This window comes from Microcaecilia unicolor, chromosome 5, assembly GCF_901765095.1.
Source record: "Microcaecilia unicolor chromosome 5, aMicUni1.1, whole genome shotgun sequence".
Taxonomy (NCBI): domain Eukaryota; kingdom Metazoa; phylum Chordata; class Amphibia; order Gymnophiona; family Siphonopidae; genus Microcaecilia; species Microcaecilia unicolor.
In genome coordinates, this window is record NC_044035.1 from 98,066,650 (window position 1) to 98,088,900 (window position 22,251).

Here is a 22,251-nt window from a genome sequence, read left to right on the forward strand (position 1 = left end):
ACCACTATCTACCCTTCTCCATTGAAAATACTGACCATTTAACCCTACTCTCTGTTTTCTATCCTTTAACCAGTTAGAACACTACCTCCTATCCCATGACTTTCCAATTTCCCCTGGAGTCTTTTATGAGGTACTTTGTTAAATGCCTTTTGAAAATCCAGATACACAATATCAACCAGCTTACCTTTATCCACGTTTGTTCACCCCTTCAAAGAAATGTAGTAGATTGGTGAGGAAAAATTTCCTTTTACTAAATCCATGTTGGCTTTAAGAGGCATATTTTCAAAGCACTTAGCCTCCCAAAGTTCCATAGAAACCTATGGAACTTAGCCTCCCAAAGTGCTTTGAAAATAAGCCTGTTTGTCTCATTAATCCATGCTTTTGAATATGCTCTGTAATTTTGTTCTTTATAACAGAATAGTCTCTACCATTTTGCCTGGCACTGACATCAGGCTCACTGGTCTGTAATTTCCTGGATCACGTGTGGAACCCTTTTAAAAAATCAGTGTTACATTAGCCCATTAGCCACCCTCCAGTCTTCCAGTATCATGCTTGTTATATATAATCCCCTCTCCTCCCCCCCCCCCCCCCCCCCCCCCCCCGTGATTAAATGCACCTCCTTATCTTTTCCGTAATTGAATACTTTATAACTGTAACAGCTGCTGGTGCAATAACAAAGAACGTTCACCCCTCCACCATTTCTCACTATCGAATACCATCTTTTCCCCTGCCCTTTGGATCTTCACTATTTACTGTTTCCTCCTCTGAGCCATATTCAGAATAAGCCTATTTGGCCCCGACTAGCTAAAATGCAATATTCTTGTTCTCCAAACTCATCAGTTCCTTTCTACTTGCCTCAAGCTCCTTCAGTACCCTCCCCAATAGTCAATAACCTTTGCACACAAAAATGTGAATGCAAGATTACAGAGTGAGGGAGTGAGTAATAGGTTGAGAATAGGCAAGGACTGCATATTGTGGTAAGTGCATGGTGCTTAGCATGTGCTAAGTTGCAGCCATGCTAATTGTGACCAAATTCAAGATGCACTAATGTACATGTCCATGTGCTAATTCCAGTGGACATGCTGGGCCTGCCTCCAACAATTTGTGTGCAGACTTTGCACTTAACACATTCTGATTTCTGTTATCGGGGCATGCTAAGTGTAAAAACTTTTGTAATCTGAATTGGCCTTCTGGAGATGTGTGTTTTGTGTATTATTGGGAAAATCCTCAGTATATGGCAATTGCTGTTTTATGAGAAATGTGTTGAGCAAGTTTTCACACCAACTGTTAAAAAAATTAGTCATGCCTATTCAATGTCTCTTCACACTGAAATATTATTGAGAACTTGATTAATATTGAAATTATTACAACATTATGAATTGCATCTCAGATATTTTCAGAGTATGTATTATTAGCTGAATTAATAAAGTTACTGAGGTATTATCACATTAATATTGTATAATTAAATGAAAAATGTCAATATATCAGAGAGTTTAATGTGAAAAAGGTGATTTATATTTTGAGTCCAAAAAATAATTAATTACTGATGTATTACTGTGTGACTATAATTTGTCTCCTTAAAAATAGCAACTTAAGGAACAGAAAATTCATATTTCAAACAGTGTAACTACTCAATAAAATAAACAGAGAATTTTTCATATGCTGCAAATCTTTATTGAAGCTAAAGTATCTTTAAATAGGCATGAGCATTCATTTGAAACAAAATGGAAAATTTTACCAAATTTTACATTTCATTTCAATTCATTATTAAAGCTTAAATCCTTTCCATATTCAGGTTTCTTTATAGGTCAAGCATATTCCCTGGTCTCACCTACCTCACTGGTGTAGCTACTATAAGTGGTGCTGGCAGATTGAGGACAGAGACAGTTTGTGAAGAAGGAATTAGAAATGGTGCCAGCTTCAATTTTCTATTACCATTTGCGGTAGTATGCTGGTGAAGAAAGAGCAACTTGGGATCACTTCTGCCCCATGCAAAAATATTAACAAGAAGATCCAGAGTAGGGGTGAGGATGAAGCTAACGGGAAAGGTCTGTATTGTAGCTGCCATTTTGATCCTTAACCTGCAAAGGGTTGGAGCAACTGGGGATTGCTCCTACCCCATTCCACTGGACCACCAAGGATCATTTCATGTAGGCCCAGGGGGTCTTACATGGGGGTCTTTGTCGAAGGCCTTGGATCAGGGTTTAGAAAAGTGCTTGTGGAAAGATGCTGAAATATTTGTGTAGCAGGTGGTACTGCCAGTGCGGAGAAGTTGCTATGGACCTCCAACAGGTGTGAAGACAGTGCCCTGTGATGTCATCAATGGAGGACCCCAGTGGCCTTGAGAAGAACATGGCTGATGCAACATGTGGCTGTAGGTGTGTGCTTGAAGGGGCATGCCCAAAGGGAAACCAGTCTTTCGAGTCCCTTTGGAGCTGCAGCGGCCCACCAGTGAAGCTCTGGTGAGTTGTTGGGTGTCACAAGCTGTTGTGGTGCTATTATGGCTGTCTCTCATACTGGCTCTATTGTCAGTTAATGAAGATTAACTGGACTTTATTATTATTTGTGATGTTTGGAGTTTGGAGATTCTCCCTTATCAGTTTTGAGGAAATGCAAAGTCAACAACAAAATTTCAGGAAGTTTGGCTGTAATTACAGCTAGCCCTATGGATAAATATATACAACTGATGGTGTCTTTTATGTCAGCTGGTGTTGGTCAGAGCAGTAGTTCTCTAGAATTGGGAGCTTCTATTAGCCCGGGTGGCAGGTCTACACCCACTTTACTTATACTCCACTTTCTCCCACCAATAGCAGTGGGCAAATTAGTAGTCCTGTGCTTTCTGGTGGAGGGATGATTAATTCTTTGATGGCTAGTCCTTCCTTGACATCCCTTGATTTAGGTCACAACTTGATTTTTAAAAGTGGGTCCTCTACTGCAGAAAGCAGTGGTGTCTCTTACGTGAGTTGGGGTACTTCAAGAAATAGCTTTGAGAGACATTTGGCAAGTTGTCTTCAGTACTGAGGCATTGTTGAAGGTTCATTTCAGCTCAGTTATGTAATCATCAAGTGCTTCAGACTGAAATAGGACAAAGGTTTTGGAATAAGAACTAACTACTACTGAGTCTGCTTCTGTAGTCTATCACTCGATCACAGAGGTCCTTGAGTGCCCACACAGAGCTAGGAATAAAATTTTTTGCAGTTTTCTATATAACCTCTTATCGTCTGAGGTGTTGGCTTTACCCAATGTTGAGATAAGAGTTGAGGAGAATGTGGTAACAGCAATTTGCGTACCTGGGTTTAAAACAGGTTTGGACAAGTTCCTGGAGGAAAAGTGCATAATTTGCTATTAAGATAGACATGGGGAAAGCAGGGGCATAGCCAGACCTTGAGGTGGGAGAGGGCCAGAGCCTGAGGTGGGGGGGGGGCACATTTTAGTCTGCCACCCCACCACCTCGCACCCCCACCGCCTCACCACACCCTACAGCAGCAAATACCTTTGCTGGTGGGGGTCCCCAACCCCCACCAGCTGAAGCCTTCTTCAGCACCGGTCTCCAGTGCACCGCGTTTGCTACCCTATGCTTTCTTCCTCCTGATGTCCTGTGCACGCTCCTTTAAGTGAAACTGAGCATGCTCAGCAAAGGTATTTGCTGCTGTGGGGTGCGGTGAGGCGGGGGGGGGGGGGGGCAAAGTGGTAGACTGGCACCCTGGAATCTATATGGGTCTCCCAAAGTTGGGTGCAGAGCCCAAATGCACATGTAAACTAATCAGTCAATTGGGCGCTAACAAACAATTTTTAAGGTTATTTAGAAAAAATTGGCACTTATTTGGACTTTTGTGAGTATCTGTAGGTGCAATGTTATAGAATACTGGGGTTACATGCCCCTTTGGCGAGCCAGCTTTGAGCGTGGGAATCCACTCTAAGCGCTATTCTATAAAGGATACTCAGCCCGGAGCACTCTTTATAGAATTGTACTTACTGAAAATTTTTACTGGCGCCGAAGTTTGAGTGACAAAGGTGTAGCAGATCCAGTTTCTCCATTTTTGTGGTTGTTTGCCTAAATTTGAGCGCTATTTACTGAATCTGGCCCATTATAACATCTTAATAGACAGCATAGGGTATAAGCAGATGTCGAACACAGAGACAGATACGATAGAGTAATAAGAGAAATAAATTAAGGGTGGCAAACAAGGTAAAATTGCATGTGGGGTTAGAAAAAGTGTATGAAAGGAGGAGGTTGGGAACTGTGGGCTGGTTAGTCTGACCTCTGTGGTTAGGAAATTAATTGAAATGCTCCTATAACAAAAGATAGTGAGATTTCTGGAATCCAATGGATTGCAGGACCTGAGCCAACATTGCTTTAGTAGAGGTAGGTTTTGTCAGATAAATCTGTTAAATTTCTTTGATTGGGTAACCAAACAATTGGATTTAGGCAGAGTGCTAGATGTGATGTACTGAGAGTTTAGAAAGCCTTCAAAAAAATATAAACAGAATGGAGTCCGCTGCTAAAATGGTCATTGGTCATAAAGCTTATGTGGACAGACTCAAAGATCACAATATGTATACCTTTGAAGAAAGGTGAGAAAATGGAGATATGACAGAGACATTTATTTGTAATCTGTTTATTGAGAGACCATCAAGATAGAACCAAATGAAGAAAAAAAAACTCAGACAGTACAGAGAACTTGGTTTCTTATAGCACCCCTATCAGAAGTACAAACAGAATACAATTGTTCCCCCAATTAATTCCCTCTTTCCCTCCCCTGAACCCCTCCCCCTCCCAAAACCCAAATATTACAATAGTCCAATTAAGTAGAAACTATAAAACAACACCAAACTCTCACATCCTCTACTATTTAAGTACATGTGATTCAGAATCAAGATCCTTGCTACCTGGGTGAGAGACTGTAAGTCTGGATCCCAAGCAAAAAGATAATTCTTCTCTCTTTTGTAGAAAGTACTGCATCTCTCGCCTCTCACAATGTCAGGTGATGAACCCCAGCACGCCATGACCAAAAAGATTGAGGCTCCTGAGTCACCCAGGAACCTATGATGCGTCTTTCCCCCCACTATTATTATTATTTATTGCATTTGTATCCCACATTCCCCCATCTATTTGCAGGCTCAATGTGGCTTACATAGATTTGTTAACATTGTCATTGCAGGATATCAGATACAATTAGTAATGTGTAGCGATTAGGAAGGGAAGAAAGAAGAAAGGAGAGAGTGGTTAGGGTAGTTATAGAAGGTAGGCGTTCATAATTGATTGGATTGGTGAGGTGACTTAGTGAGGTTATAGGTTCTCATTGTAGGCCTTGTTGAAGAAGAATGTCTTCAGAGATTTTCGAAAGATAGTTGTTTCGTTGATTGCTTTCAGGTCTGTAGGTAATGCATTCCATAACTGCGTGCTCATGTAAGAGAAGGTAGTGGCATGCATCAGCTTGTATTTAAGTCCTTTGCAGCTGGGGTAGTGCAGGTTGAGAAATTTGCGGGATGATCTTGTGGCGTTTCTGGGAGGTAGGTCTACGAGGTTTAATAATAAATATAATATAATAATATATATAATAAACTTTCAGATTAGTGCCTTCTGTGTCTTGCCCAAGCTGCCCATCCCCCCCATTAAATCAAATAAAAGCAAATCCACTGTAAAATAAATATGAGTATGAAATAGAGTACTCAAATATAGAGCAATGGCAGACCAAAATTGCTGGATGAGAAGACAGTCCCACATGCATGATAAAAGGTATTGTCATTGCCATTGCACCTAATACATGTCAGAGAAACCAATCTTCCTGCTTTGAGCATCTGCACCTGGGTGAAATATACCTGATGGAGCACCTGAAACGCACACTCTCTCAGATCAGCCTCCCGGATCAACCTGAGCATTCTATGAATAGTATTGGCTACATTCCACTCTAACAATTATCTCCCCAGGTCAGATTCCCATCTGGATTTAAAGGCCCAGTAATCTTTCCCTCCTGCCAGAGGCTGGACTGATTTAAAAAGCCCTGAGATATAGAGAATGACACGAGGACAAAGTTTGTCCCCATCCCCTTGGGTTCTGTCTCTGTCCCCACCCCATCCCCGCAGGTTCTGTCTCCATCCTTACCCCGTCCCCACAGGCCCTGTCTCCATCCCCGCCCTGTCCCCATGGGCTCTGTCCTCATCTGCAGAAGCCTCGAATAATTATGATTTTATACTTAAATCTTTTTATTAAAGTATAAAAAGAAACAATAAGCTGTGCAACTATTGTGTATAAATTACAAATAGAAAAGAATAATAAAAGCAAGCAGCTATAATAACCCTCCTCACCACCAACCTCTACCCTTCCAACCCAATAATAGCTGATTTCTACTACCCCAAGGAATCCTAACCCACCCTGTTAAAATGCCCAGGGGTACAAAATACAACCCGTTCTGTATGCCCTAGAGGGGAGAAATATGCCCTATGAAGCACTGTTATGATTTTTTAAATCTGTGGATGAATAAGAAGTCATCAACAATCTCAGGATTCAGTCTAGCTCTCCTGTCTTCTACAGTCCGTCCTGCAATAAAAGATGTCTTCTTAGAAGATGTGCTGGTGGCAGGATGTACAGGATCCTCCATGCAAATTTTGCTAGTTGTGGCCAGCATGGTTGCTTATTTTTCCAAAAAAATCTAAATATCGTTGTCTGCATCGCTCAAAAATAAATAACAGTCCAGTTTGTTAACAGGCTTCAAAGCAGAAAATGGCACAGGGACAAAGTTTGTCCCCAACTCTGTGGGCTCTGTACCCATCCCCGCCCCATCTCCGTGGGAGCTGTCCCCGTCCACACCCCATCCCCATGGGATCTGTCCCTGCCTTGTCCCTGCAAGCTTTGTCACCGTCCCCGTCCCCGTGTTATTCTCTACTGAGATAGTGAGCTTCTCAGTAACCACCGATTAGAAAAAAACAACCCTTAATTTGGTTCCCAATTTCAATTTTAATATGTTGGAGTCAAGGGATTTAATGTAATGTTTGAGTTGACAAAATGCAAATTGGTCCCCCCCAGTGCATTGCCGTCTGTTGACGGAATGCCTCAAAGCTCATCATTGCACCCTCCCCCATGAGCACATCTGCTACCAAATTGTAACCCTGGGCTTCCCAACGTTCAAATACAATATTTTCCATACCAGGTGGGAACTGCAGGTTTCCCCTAATTGACAATTGATCTGTATCCATGGGAGCACTACCCTACCACTGAGTCAACTTATTCCAAGTATCTTTTAGGGGCCTAAATAGTGCACTGCTCCCCAATGAATAAGGCAAAGTATGATTAGGAAACTGCAAGAAAGGTCCTTCCCTACACCCCTTCCCGTGCACTCCGCTCCATGGATAAATCCTTCTTATCTGTTCCCTTCTCCACTACTGCCAACTCCAGACTTCGCGCCTTCTATCTCGCTGCACCCTACGCCTGGAATAAACTTCCTGAGCCCCTACGTCTTGCCCCATCCTTGGCCACCTTTAAATCTAGACTGAAAACCCACCTCTTTAACATTGCTTTTGACTCGTAACCACTTGTAACCACTCGCCTCCACCTACCCTCCTCTCTTCCTTCCCGTTCACATTAATTGATTTGATTTGCTTACTTTATTTATTTTTTGTCTATTAGATTGTAAGCTCTTTGAGCAGGGACTGTCTTTCTTCTATGTTTGTACAGCGCTGCGTATGCCTTGTAGCGCTATAGAAATGCTAAATAGTAGTAGTAGTAGTAAAGGTCTAACGTTATAAGGTACATAGAGCAGCTGTTCATACAAAATAGGAGTACAATCTGATATATCTAATAACCAATCACCCAGATGTTGTAAAGGGCAGACATAATTTTATAGCTGTAAATTCTTCCAATTAGCATACAAGTATGATAAACATATTTTCGCCTTTTTCCCACACCAGCAATATCTAGTCAGCATTTTGGCCACCTGCAAGAGTTCTCTCTTGGGCAGTCGTATTGGCAAAACTTAGAACATATAAAGCCATTTGGGGGAAACAATCATCTGATAAAGGCTAATCCTGCCAGATAAGAACAATGGCAATGCTGACCACCTCTCCAACTGTTGCCTCGCATCCTGGAGCTCCCCCACAATAAGGGAGCAGACCAACCCGGACAAATTAAGCAACTGAATTCCCAAATATCTAAAGGATTCCGTGGCTCACCTCAGTGGAAAGGTCCCTCTCCATGTCCGGCGTACTGAGGCCTCGATAGTCAGAGCCTCCGATTTGGAAAGATTTAATTTAAAGCCAGAGTAATCCCCAAATTCCCAGAAAAAAATTCAGTAACCCCTCGAAAGAATTCTGAGGGTCAGTGAGATGTACCAACAAAATCAGCCGTGAAGGTTGCTATTTTAAAAATATGCTTGATGACAGAGATATTCAAATAACTCTATAGCATAAATGCACAGGATGCGAGTCTCTTCCAACTGGAAGGAATCTCTGGAATGAGGGGGCACAGGATAAGGTGAAAATGGATAGACTCAGGAACAATCTATGGAAATATTTCTTTATGGATAGGTTAGTGAATTTATGGAATGGCCTCCTGGTGGAGTTGGTGGAGAGGAAGACTGTATCTTCAAGAAAGCAAGGGACAATTACGTAGGACCTCTAAGGGAGAGTCGGTATGGATGTGCAAATTAGATAGGCTGTATGGTCTCTATCTGCTGTCATTTTCTAGGTTTCTGTGTTTCAGGTCAGTTTCAAATGAGCAGGCTGGTTCTGTTCAGGGGGTTGCAATAAGCCATTTACAATATTGAATTGGTGCTTGGTTGAATTAACAGCCTGTTCAATACATTGAAATACTTTTTGTTTGTTTGTTTGGCTGCTGCTATGGCTTGGTTGTACTTTGTCATTTATTTTCTACAATTTAACCTTTCTCAACTATATAGGGGGAGGGAGAGGGGGAGAAAGAAGAGAACATACTGAGTATAGGGGGATAGAAGGAGGGAGATGCTGCATACCTAAAAGGAATAGGAAACAGAGGGGAAGATGTTGTGCACTTAGAGGCATAGGAGCCAACTTTTCAAAATTATTGGGGGTGCTAAGTCCGATGGAAATAACCCCTTCCTGAACTCATGCAAGGAATTTTCACAATATTGGGGGTGCTCAAGCACCCACAGAGCCAGCTCCTATGCTTAGAGGGAGGGGGGTTTAGGTAAAGGAATGGAAAGGAAGATGCTGAGGGTGGTAGGGAAAGGATGCAGGACACATTGAGGGGGCTAAGGAAAGGAAAGGGGTGATGCTGCACATCTGGGCAGGTAGAGAACAGATGAAGAGATGTTTTTGGGAGAGAAGGGAAAGGGAGATGGTGGACTGAGGGGTAACTGGGGAAAAGATGCTGAATAATTGTAGGGGAGGTGAAAAAGAAAGGGAGATGCTGGCCATCCTGGAACCATGTGGGAGAAGCCATGGAGGGAGGAGAGTTGAAAAGCAGAAGAGTGAGAAGGATATAAGTAGAGCTGAGGAGGCAGTAAATGAGAGTAATCAGACTGGGTAAAAGACTGAAGAAAGGGACTTAAGGCAGGGAGAACATGACTGATGTGAATGGAGCTGGGACTAGTGAGGGAATGAGAGACCGAGAAAAGTAATTAAGGAAGTGAGTACAGAGAATAGAAATGGGAAGTCATTGAAAGACAGTAGGAGGAGTAGCCTAATAGTGCAGTGAACTGAGATCCTGGCAAACTGGATTTGATCCCCACTGCAGCTCCTTGTGACCTTGGGCAAGTCACTTAAATCTCCATTGCCCCAGGTACAAAACTTAAGATTGTGACCCACTAGGAACAGAGAAAGTACCTGCATATAGGACAAAATTCTATATATAGCGACAAAAAAAATGAGTGCTAAGCACTATTCTATAAATGGCATGCTGAGTTCGGCACCATTTATAGAATAACGCCTAGTGCAAGGATTCATGCCTAACTTTTAAGCATGAGGATTTACATCAACTGAAAACTGGTGTAAATCTCTGTGCTTAAATTAGGTGTGGGACGAGCATATCTCTATATATAAAAGGCACCACCAACGTTCTAAATGAAGCCTCCAGCTGGAAGTGTGAAGGGGGAGAGATATCCGGTTTCCCCATGAGTGTCTGCCCCGCCCTCGCTCTCTCTGTAACACAAACAGTGAAGGAAAACACAGCAAAGCACAAAATCAAATCGCTCTCTCTGTAACAGTGAAGGACTCAGAGGGGGGAGGGGAGAGAGGGCAGAAGCCCTCACTATCTCTGTAACACAAACACAGCAGGAAACTTAACACTGAAGGACTCGACTTCGAGGGGGGAGGGGACAGAGAGCACAGGGGAAGGGAGAGAGGGCAGAGGGCAGGGACACATACACTCCCACATGCACACAGAAGAAAACCTTGCTAGCCCCCGTTTCATTTGCATCAGAAATGGGGCTTTTTTACTAGTTCTTTAATAGTGCACACAAATTCTTGGAATGCCTGTTTCCCTCCCATAGCCACACCCTCTTTTCAGATGTGCATACTAGAATTTATGCATGCATCTTTAAAGCATACACCTAGCAAGATGAGCATGTAAATTCTAATTGTTACCAGGCTACCTAAGCAGGAGAGGCACCAGCAAAGGGAAGAGCATGTTTGAGAAGCATTAGGCCTGTGGTACCATCAACTGTGCTCTTCAGCTAACAGCTGCAACTGGACTGCCTGGGGAGGGAGGGGGCAGAGGTGATGTGTATATGGGGGGAGGGGAGGAACATAGATATTGGCCCCTGGGTGTTTGAGACCCACAGTGTCATTGGGTGGGTATTACATTAAGTACCAACAACTTATCTCTTGTTCATTTGTGCATGTTGGAGACTCTGTATTGGTTTTAATGTTATCTGTGTGCAGACCTCTGATATCTTAGTATTTTGCAGTAGTAAGAAATGCTTTTTTGTTTCTAGTTTTTAAGCCTTGCACTGCAAACAAAGTCAAGATTCATGGGGTTTCTAGATCAGTTTTTGACTGCATATTTGTGTTTTTGAATTGAGGGTCTATCTGTGTTCTTAACTTCTGTCTAGGTTTTCTGCTAATGTGTACTTTCTGGACAGGGAGGGGATCTATAAACGGTCCAGCATTTTTTTTCACAACAGAAAGTAAAGTACATTGGTGTTTTAGGGGCTAGTGTAATATTCATAATGCTGTTTAAGAACTGGGAGTGAGTGAGTGCCTTTCATTGATTTGTTAGATAGATTTTGAGGTTAGGATAGAGGAGTGTGGTAGCTGTGTTAGTCCACTCTTAATGTTATCAATGGAAATCAAACAAAATAAAACATGGAAAAGAAAATAAGATGATACCTTTTTTTTTTTTTATTTTATTTTATTATTTTCAAATTAAATTGACAAGCAGTTTATTACATTGTCTTGAAACTCAGCATCATAATGTTATATAAAGTAAATGGATACAAATCAAGTAAAAAAAAAAACAAAACCAAAAGAAAATATTCCCACCTATTTACCGTCAGTATCCACTAAACTATTAGTCCATAGCATTCAAGTAATTTGCTTCCTTAGACCACATGTGATAAGGGGGGGACAGGCAAAAATAATAGAGAAGTTAATTATATTCAATTTTTTAACGAAGAACAGATGCAAATCCCAATCTCATATTTTATCAAGCTTTTTAGAATCTAAGAAGACTCTCAACTGGTCAGCCGTGAAAAAAACATACTTTGTTGAACCTAACCAAACTATACATTTACATGGATAGGCCAGTAGAAAAGATCCTCCCAAGTCCAAAGTTTTTGTTTCAATTCCAGAAAAGACTTTCTTCTCTGTTGAGTGGATTTAGTTATATCTTGAAACATCCAAACCTTGGCACCCGCAAATAAAGTAGCAGAGTTCCGAAAGTAGAGACGTAAAATTGCATTAAGATCTTGCTCAAAGGTAAATGAAATTAATAAAGTCCTTCGCTCCGTATTAATATCCAAAGTTTGTTCTAATATTTCAGATATATTCGCCAAATCCAAACTTTTCTCTCCTAGACCACCTGGTTCACTCAAATCCTTTCCTTTCTTTTGGGGTAAATAAAAAATTTTGTTTATAGGGGGAAAACCTTCCTGGGGTAATTTCAATATCTCAAAAGAGTATCTTTTAAACATGTCCAAAGGTAATATCCCTGGTAGTCTTGGGAAATTCAAAACCCTTAAATGTAGGCGCCTGTTGTAATTCTCAAGTTGTTCTAATTTGTTATGGACAAACAATTTGTCTTTTACAACAGTTGCCTTAAACTCAATAAGTTGTTCTGATTTTTGCTGCAGATCTTTAACTTTATCTGAGAGTTCAACTTGGATCTTCTCTACTGAATCTTGAAGTTCCCCAACTTTAGAGGTTAAAATTGTAACCTCACCTCGGGACTCCTGTAAAGAAGCCTCCATTTTCTTCAATACCTGCCAGATAGTCTCCAGATTCACCTCCGCTGCTCTTCCTACGTTCCCCCCCAATACTGGGGAGGCTTGTTCCAGGAGCTTCTGTTGCTGCTCGAGGTCCCGCTCAGGGTTCTTTCTTCTCACACTTCCGGTGGAGCTCGAATCTCCCTCTCTTGCTGCAAACGCTGCTGGATGCGGAGGTATTTTCGAAGCTGGGGGAGGGGATAATGATGTTTCATTGGCCCGTAGAGAGTCCTCTTCTCCCGGATTCTCTAGCGCGGGTCCCGTCCCTCTCATTCCGAGTTGGGATCCAGCGGTTAGGTAACGCTCGAGGGTCGACTGGAGTGGGGTCGAAGATGAGGCAGGCGGGATTCCCATCCTCGTCGCGCCTTTCCTCTTTGTGTGTGGCATTTGTTTAGCGATAGCAGAGGAAAAAGAGAAAAAAGAAGCAAAATGTCCACAAAGAGGCTCCGGAGATCTAAGAGCGTTTCCCCTAACCGCGGGTTGCATTCGCCATCTTGACACGCCCCCCCCCAAGATGATACCTTTTTTATTGGACATAACTTAATACATTTCTTGATTAGCTTTCGAAGGTTGCCCTTCTTCCTCAGATCGGTTAGGATAAAATTTTGTGTTTCAGAGCTGGCAACACTGTTCTCCTACTGCCTGGTGTGTATGCTAATGTGGTTTGTGTAATTGTTACTATAGTGGAACTGTAACAGATTATAGAAATTAATTATAATTAAAAAATCATCAATTATATTTAATCTCCCATGCTTAAAAATAGAAAAGAAGATGATAATGAAGAAAGAAACTAATGCACTTGAATCAATTGTAACTGCTTGTTTTGAAGAATAAAATTTATTTATTTGTTACATTTGTATCCCACATTTTCCCACCTAATTGCAGGCTCAATGTGGCTTACAATGGTCTGTCATGTAATTCACCATTCCGGAGTAAAAGATACAATTGGTATTACATAAAGAACATAGATAACATAATAGAATTAAACAATCAAGTATAGAAAGAAAACATTCAGAAAATCAGGTAACTGGTGATGCGTTATAGCATAGGCTATGCCTCCCCAGCCACAGCAGGATGGATCAGCTGTTTCTATAGAAATGCTAAATAGTAGTAGTAGTATTTCTCCGCGAGTCCCGCTGCTTAGCAGCAGCTGCAGTGAAAGCAGTCTCTAGCCTTGTGTATAACCAGTTGTAATTTGATTACCTTACTGCTGGGAGAGCAGAGCAGGGGGGTTGGCTGGAGGTGTCCTGAGTTGCCAGGGAGATATTTAACCAGGATGAATTCCTGCACATGAGACATGCACTGACCCCTGAAATTTTAAAAGTGCTAAAAATAAGTTTTAAAAGTATTTGCATTAAATCTAATTGCAGAATTTAGGTGCTAGGAAGTGGGATTGGTATGCTAGGTACTCAAATTTGCTCAAGCCATATGCAAATTAGTCAGTTTTTGGGAGGTTCTCATTTGCATATTTATGGGTAAAAGTTGTTGGAAATGTTTATAGCCTTAATGTTAGGGCATGGCTGTGATCAAAAATGTTGAATTTTGATCCAAAAATGAAGGGTTTAGCTAGTGTTTTTGACTAAAAATTCCCATTAGAGTGTCTGTATGTTAATCTGCATTCAAATAGAGCTCTCTGATTGGATGAGCAGCTCCTGTTAGAAAATCTGCCCGGGAACAGAGAGGAGAGGAGAGAATCAATGGGTGGGTATGGATGGCTGGAGGGGGGGCAGGGGATCGAAGAGAATCAATGGGTGGGTGTGGATGGCTGGAGGGGGGGCAGGGGAGAGGAGAGTTGCTGAACATGGATGGAGGAGAGGGAAGGGAGAGAGAAGAAATGCTGGACATGGATGGAGGGGAGGGAAGAGTGAGGAAGGAGATGAGATGAGGGAAAAGGAAGAGAGAAAAACTGCACATGGATGAAGAAAATAGGCAGAAGTTGGATCCACTGGACAGTCAAGTCTGCGGAGGACCCAGCTTTTACTTACGGATGTAGGACAAGAAATGAAGAAGAAAGGCAGAAAGTAAAGAAATAAATGGAAAGGAAGCCCTGGAAATGGAGTTAAGAGGACAGATAGCAGCAGAATCGGATACTGGGCCAGCATGATCAGAAAAACAAAGTCACCAAACAAAGGTAGAAAAGATCATTTTATTTTCATTATAGTGTTTGGAATATGTCCACTTTGAGAATCAGGTGCTCAACATGAAATGTTTATATTTATTTACTTATGTATGGCATTTTATCCCACATTAAACATGAATTAGGATGTTTTGTGGCTCTACATGAGAATTGTGATATTATGATCCTTGTTTCATATTGTTGACAGTCTGCATTTTCCTTATGGGTGGTATATTGGTGTATTAGGTTCTGCCCAGTGTAATATTTATGGTACAGTAAGGTTCTGAGTGTGTTTTTGCACAAAGTTGTGCATAATGTTTTGCAGTTGAGCGATTGTGGTTAGTATATGCTTTGAGCAACCACTTTATTCTTTGACATATGATACATATCTAATATCTAAATTTAATAAAAGGTACTAATTGTTACTTTTATTTTTTTTTTTAGTTATTTATTTTTTCTGTGTGTTATCAGACAATTATGGATTTAAGCTCTACCCCTGGCCCCACTCCTAACCCCGCCCCTTTAGCCTCCCCAAACAGTTGGGCCACTGACCGCCTATGCGTTATAGTTCTTATTATTGATCATTGTGGTATGCCTTGCTGAAGAGAAGTCTTCAGTGATTTACGAAAGTTGACTAGGAGACATATTTTCAAAGCACTTAGCCTCCCAAAGTTCCATAGAAACCTATGGAACTTAGCCTCCCAAAGTGCTTTGAAAATATGCCTCTAGGTCGTAAATTGTCTTCAGGTAAGGTGGCAGTGCATTCCACAGTTGTGTGCTCGTGTAGGAAAAGCTGGACGCATGTGTTAATCTATATTTTAGTCCTTTACAGCTGGGGAAGTGAAGATTTAGGAATGTGCTTGCTGATCTTTTAGCATTCCTGGGTGACAAGGCAATAAGGTCTAACATGTAAGCCGGGGCATCTCCGTGAATGATTTTATGAACCAGGGTGCAGACCTTGAACGCAATACGTTCTTTAAGTGGAAGCCAGTGTAGCTTTTCTCTTAGGGGTTGGCACTTTCGTATTTTGTTTTTCCAAATATGAGTCTGGCTGCAGTGTTTTGGGCTGTTTGAAGTTTCTTGATGATTTCCAATTTACAGCCAGCATAAAGTGCATTGCAGTAGTCTATATGACTCAGCACCATTGATTGTACTAGGTTGCGAAAAACGTCTCTTGGGAAGAAAGGTTTTACTCTTTTGAGTTTCCACATTGAATGGAACATCTTCCTAGTTGTATTCTTCACATGGCTTTCAAGTGTGAGATTTCGGTCAATGGTAACTCCAAGAATTTTCAGGGTGTCTGAAATGGGAAGTTTGGTGTGGTTATAGTGGTAAATTTACTTGTGTTATGTTGTGATGTAAGTATAAGACATTGTGTTTTATCTGCATTAAGGTTCAATTGAAAAGCATCTGCCCATGAATGAATGATTTGGAAGCTGTGGTTGATGTCATCAATGATTTCATTTAAATCATGTTTGAACGGGATGTAAATCGTGATGTCATCTGCATATATATATGGTTTGAGGCCTTGATTGGATAACGATTTGGCCAGGGGTGTCATCATTAAGTTGAAGAGGGTCGGCGAGAGTGGAGATCCTTGAGGGACTCTGCAAGATTTCACTTGGTATGATCTTGTGATAATTTTGATAATTGCGATAATGATGATCATTTTTGGATCTAGCTGCTGGACTTTAGAAAATACCAAAACAAAAATAAATACATTCTACCAAACTATGACTTGGCTATCTGCACAAAATAAAACAGTTGTTTATATGCCATGCCAAAAAGTTGGAATTCTTGGTTTGGAGAAAAATATGAGAAATAAAATATCAAAAGAGTGGGCCAATAATGAAGTTCCTTATTTTGATGAAACATGACAAAATCAGTTATCCCTATGGAATAAATTATTTGACTACAAAGAAATTTCTTGTAAAAAATCCACTTTGAGACTGCTGACAGAAGCCAACAAAGTGGTGCTACAGAATACATACATGAAATTGCTTTGTCATTAAATATAACTGCCAAAATATCTCACATGGCTTACAAAGTCATAAAGAGCCAATCCTTTCAATAATGTGGAAGCTGAAATATATGTACAGATATATACCTGATAAGATATGATTGTGTTTGTGATGGGACTCCTTGAATTACATCTCCATAATGGTAGCAGAAGCAGCATTTTTCTGTTTGTGCTTATTTATAACACCTTTAGGGTTTCTTTTACAAAGTCATGCTAGTGATTCCCATGTAGCAAATGAGAGAAAGCCCATAAGAACTGAATGGACTTCTTCTCATTTGCCGCACCAGGAATCAGTACCGCAACTTTGTAAAAGAGGGCCTTAGTATACAATAGGGATGGCAGTTGTTTACATTTACATTTCTTCTGTTATTTCCTGTTGTTGGCAAATGAAAATGGGCAGTTTTTTTTTGTTTAATTTGGGTTGGTTTGTTTTTTGTTTTAATTTGGATTTTGCTCACACCTTTTTCAGTAGTAGCTCAAGGTGAGTTACATTCAGGTACACTGGGTATTTCCCTGTCCCTGGAGGGCTCACAATCTAAGTTTGTACCTGAGGCAATGGAGGGTTAAGTGATTTGCCTAGATCACAAGGAGCAGCAGTAGAATTTGAACTGGCCAACTCTGGATGTCAAGATTAGTGTTCTAACCACTAGGCCACTCCTCCACTCCAATGAGAGGCTTGCAAACAACAGCCTCCCTTCCCCTGTGATCCAAGACCCCCCACTCCCCTGTGGTCCAAGTGCCCCCCCCCCCCCCCCCCCCCCCAGCCTCAGGCCTATCTCTATGTAGGTCTAGTGGAGTCTTTTGGAGCAGGAGTGATGATGAACTGCTCCTAACCATGGCTGCGGCTGAATCCAATATGGCAGCTGCGATCTTTCTCCATAGTCTTTTGGTACTGCAAGACTATGGAGATAGGTCGTGGCTGCCACTCCAGGCTGTGGCCTTGGGCAGCAGCAGCCAGCATCATTCCTGTGTGCCAGTGGACCCTGGGGGAGGGGACTTGTATGTTATGGGGGGGGACAGAAAATGTTTATTTTGTGTCGTCTCCAACAAGCCACTACAGCATAAGCAGGGCCGGTCTTAGGCAGAGGCGACAGAGGCGGCCGCATAGGGCCCCGTGCTTAGGGGGCCCCGCGCGGCGCGCCTCAACTCTGCCTCACTCCGACCGACTCCCGCTTGGACAGCCGCATCATGATCCCGCTCGGCCGCTCCCGCCACGTTGCGGCACGGTGCCCACCCCCCGCTGAGCCCACCGTCAGCAGCCTCCCGCCTCCCTGGACCCCGACAGTTGCAGCACCAGAGCGACGGCCCCGGCTCCCGACAGACAGTTGCAGCGAGTGCGACGGCTCACCCCAGCGTTTCACATCCCGCTCAATGTCCGCCTTCTGATGAGGTATTTCCTGTTTGGCGGGCGGGAGTCACTGAGTGGGAAAGCTGCCTGGAGCCTGGTCGGAGGTGAGCCGGTGTGCGAGTGAGTGCGACTTAAAAATACATAAAGACAGTCAAGTGGAGCTCAAGCAAGTTTGTGCCACTGCCATTCAAAGGTAAGCCAGGTATGATGATAGCTTTTCTTATAAGGAAGAAGGAAGTTTCAAACCCCTTTTGTGCCATTTTAAAGGTAAATACTATTGCAGTAGTCTATTATTCTCCCATCAGTGATTAAGTCAAAATTCAGTGTTTTATGAAGGGCAGTGACAGGAAAAGGTCAAGAGATTAGCTAAAGTGGTGCGTGTATGTGAGGGGTGGGTACAGGGGCAAGTGGAGAGGGCTAGTAGTGTCAGACTTTACTGTTAATTTGCCCAAAGTTATTGAAAACCTAAAGAATCCCAAGTGGGCAGACTAAAAATTGTCCATCTAAGGTACTTATCTTGCTAAGCTGGCCAGATCATATGTATTTAGGAGAATTGAGTTTCCAAAGCAAATAGCATTGTAGCCTCAAGAAAGAGGAGCATTTCTCTAAGCATGTTCAGCTTAGGAGAGGAAAAGAGCACATATAAAATCCATTTCCAAGGAACCTTTTAAATTAAAAAATAGGGGAATTTGAAAGTACTGGATCTTTTCTTAGTATTTTTCCTTTATTCTCCTTTGTTATGAGAATTGGAACTACTAATTGTAGTGGACTTGAACTGAATTTCTGGGGAGGGGGGGGGGTTCATGATAGCATTGTGCTTATTATTTCAATCAGTTTTTTTGTACAAGTTTAGCTTCATTTGTCTTTATTTGAAATTTCATAAATAAAAAAGTTTCTAAAAATGGAATAATCTTATCAATGGGGTGGAGCTAGGGTAGGGGTGGAGCTATGGTGGGGGCAGGGCTAGGGTGGGGAGGGGCTAGGATGGGGCCCCACCAAATTGGTCTGCATAGGGCCCCGCACTTGCTAAGACTGGCCCTGAGCATAAGGGGAGACATTCCCCTAAACAACATGGGAAACAACACAAAACCAAAATTTTCTGGCTGCCCAATCTAGTACACAACACTGCAAAGCAGTTTACAATTAAAATTCAAAAGCAGGAATAAACGAAAAGAAAGCTATAGTTCAGATAGAAAAGAAAAGAACCACATTGAAATGAGAGCACAAAGAAAGGAAAGACTGGTGATACAGACAGAAAAGTAGTCCTGTTTCTGTTTCTTCAGTGTTGTACTAGAGCTTGAATTATTGAGGTATCCAGTTAATTTTTCTCTGCACATTTCTAATTTGTTACAGTTATTTTGCATTTGGTGAGGCTCTCTAAGTATATGTAACCAAGGTGATGTGTTCTGCTGATCTGCAGTTTCTCCCTTTATGCAGTGGCGTAGCCAGAAAGCAATTTTTGGGTGGGCCAACAAGTCAGATGGGTGGGCACCAGGGTTGCCAACTTTTTTGAAAATTGAAAAAACTTGTCACCTGATACCCCACCCCATGCTCCAGCTCTACTCCACTCCCAATAACTTCAATAAGGGTAGCAGTGCAGGCTTCAGGGGGAAGTACAAGAGATTGCACTCTTCCGCCTCCATTGAGCCTCGGGTCCCTAACACACATACTTAGCCTGTATAGCAAGACCAAACACTTTTCAACATATCTTTCCAGTTACACGCTATAGAAATGATCCCAGAAAGTATAGTCTAGTATTAAAGGCAAATAAATTCTGCATCCACAGAACCCCCGGTCCCTCCCCCAATGGGTACAGAGCAGAGTTAGGACATTTCCCCATAAAACTCACCGTAATCTCAACAAGCCGCCATATACTAAATTAAACAATCTTTAAAACAAAATGTCACTCATAACCTAATGCAAATCTACAATGCCAGCACTAACTTCCAAAAGAAGGATCCTATCTATGAAAAAGGCATTGCCCTACATATTACAGTGGGGCCGTAAAATATCAATACATCTATTGGGAAAACTAAACAAACCAAACTTACTACAGAAGGCGACATAGAAAATTCATGCTAACAGAATACCTCGATCACACACACGGAATAAAAATGCCAAATATAGAATAATTGACTAAAAAGTATAAACATAAATATAACCAAAACCCCAAAAAGCCAAAACTTGCATGTAATACAATACCAGAGATACAGAAAGAAATGCATTTCCTCCTGTGCAAAATATAAACATAGTACGTGCCAGGGATGGTGTTGGAGTGCAACTAGAGCAATTGCTCTTGGTCCCCTGGCGGCCTGGCCAGAGAGAGCCACAAGCATGATGGAAGCTGAAGGCAGTGCAGTCTGGTGATGGGCTTTGGGGTTTCCTCCCAAATTTATGGCCTGGGCTCCAGCCATATCTAACACCAGCTCTGGCAAGATGTACATTCCAAATGTGACACATTTTAATCACAAAATTGAAAAAAAAAAATGATATTTTTTTCTACCTTTTGATGTCTGGTTATTTTATTTTTCAAATCAGCTTGGTTCTAGTCTCTGGTTTCTGCTTTCTTCTGTCTTAATTCACTTACCAGGGTCTCCTGTGCATTTGTCATTTCTTCTCTCTCCATGTCCACCATCCATCTCCCATCTCTGTGTCCCTATAGTTCCTTGTCCAGTATCTCCAGTATGTTCAAATTCCTGCATCCATCACCACCCTTCTATCCCTACCCCTGTGTCCAGCATCACCCCTTGTGTCCCTATGCCCTCACATGCCCAGTATCTCCCTTTTGAGTTCCTGTTGCCCCCTATGTCTAGTATCTCTCCCCTGTGACCATATACCCCTCCCTCCAAGTGTCCAGCATAGCCTCTCTATTCTCACATTTCCCCCTCTCTGTCAGGCATTACCCCTCTGTGTTCATATGTTATTCCAATACAGCATCTCACGTCTGTTTCTGTATCTCCCCTTTCTTCCTCACTCACACCAATGTCTCTCTCTGCTCTCCGATCCCACCTATCCAGCTACTCTGCTTCTCTCTTCCAGCTTTTGGCTCTTTCTCCCACTGTGGGTTAAACAATTTGTCTCCCTCTTCCTTCATCCCCTTGATCTGCCATCTCTCTCCCTTCCCTCTAATCTCTCCTCCTGGTACAGCACCTCTCTCCCTTCCCTCAAGCCTCCCCATGCAGGCCTTCCCTCCAGCCTCTAGCCCCCTCCCCACAGATCTAGCACCTCTCTCCCTTCCTTCCAGCCTGCCCCCCTTGCAGGTCTAACAACTCTCTTCCTTTCCTCTAGCCCCCAGCCTCTCTCCCTTGCAGGTCCAGCACCTCTCATCCTTCCCTCCATCTTCCTCCCCCCCTTTCAGGTCCAGCATCTCTCTCCCTTGCCTCCAGCCAGCCAGCCACCCCCCATTGCAGGTCCAGAACTTCCCTTCCTTCCAGCTAGCCCCCCCCCCCCCTCTTTGCAGATACCAAAACTCTCTCCCTACCCTCCAAGCAGCAACCTCTCCCCTTGCAGGTCCCAAACCTCTCTCCCTTCCCTTCAGCCAGCCATCTCCCCCCTTTTGCAGGTCCAGAATCTCTCTTGCTTTTCTCCAGCCAACCCCCCCCCCTTTTGAAGGTCCAGAACCTCTCTCCAATCCCTTCCCTATGCCTCAAGCCCCCCCCCCCACCTCCCACCCCCACGCAGGTGAAGCCACTGTCTCCCAGCCTGTCCCTCTCCCACCCTACAGGTACAGCCACTCACTCCGTTTTCCTCCCTCACTATCACTGATCACAGATGAAGAGATCTGCTCCAGAGCCTTCCCTGCCACGATCAGCTCTCTTCAGCGCAACTTCCTGTTTCCCAGAGGGCAGATCGTGGCAGAGGGAAGGCTCTGGAGTGCTCAGCGAATCACTGCTGGCCCCGCCCTTAATTTAAACCGGATGCTATTGCTTACGGCAGGGGTGAGGGAGGGGAAAGAGAAAAGAAGACTCAAGTGAAGCTGCGGTTGCGATGGCGATCGCGGTTGCGGTTTGATCCATTATTTTTGGGTGGGCCTTGGGTGGAAATGGGTGGGCCTGGGCCCACCCAGGCCCACCCATGGCTACGCCCCTGCCTTTATGGCAATACTAGCCTTTGAACCCGTAAAAACGGGCTATTATAGGAAGGGGGGGTTGAAAGGCCCGCCTCCGCCGCCGAGTTCGCCGCTGCCCCTCCCCCTCCGAATTCGCGCCCCCCCCCCCCCCCCCCCCCACCGAGCCGTCACCACCCACCTTGTCAGGAATTGGAGGTAATACAAATGCTGCTGCATGCTTATGTGTGTGTGTGATTTTATTAATGTCATCCTTCCTGTCTGTGCCTGAGCCTTCACTGCTCATGCACTGACAGGAAAGGTGAC

The 22,251-nt window shown here is 43.0% G+C and overlaps 1 long non-coding RNA gene across 1 annotated transcript; it reads left to right on the forward strand.

The window, feature by feature from the left end:
* The first annotated feature begins 209 nt into the window (after window positions 1-209).
* Window positions 210-11,638, forward strand: LOC115471188. Its single transcript, XR_003942295.1, has 3 exons — window positions 210-221; window positions 3,046-3,049; window positions 11,556-11,638. It is a non-coding gene; the product is annotated as an uncharacterized LOC115471188 (long non-coding RNA).
* The last annotated feature ends 10,613 nt before the right edge of the window (window positions 11,639-22,251 follow it).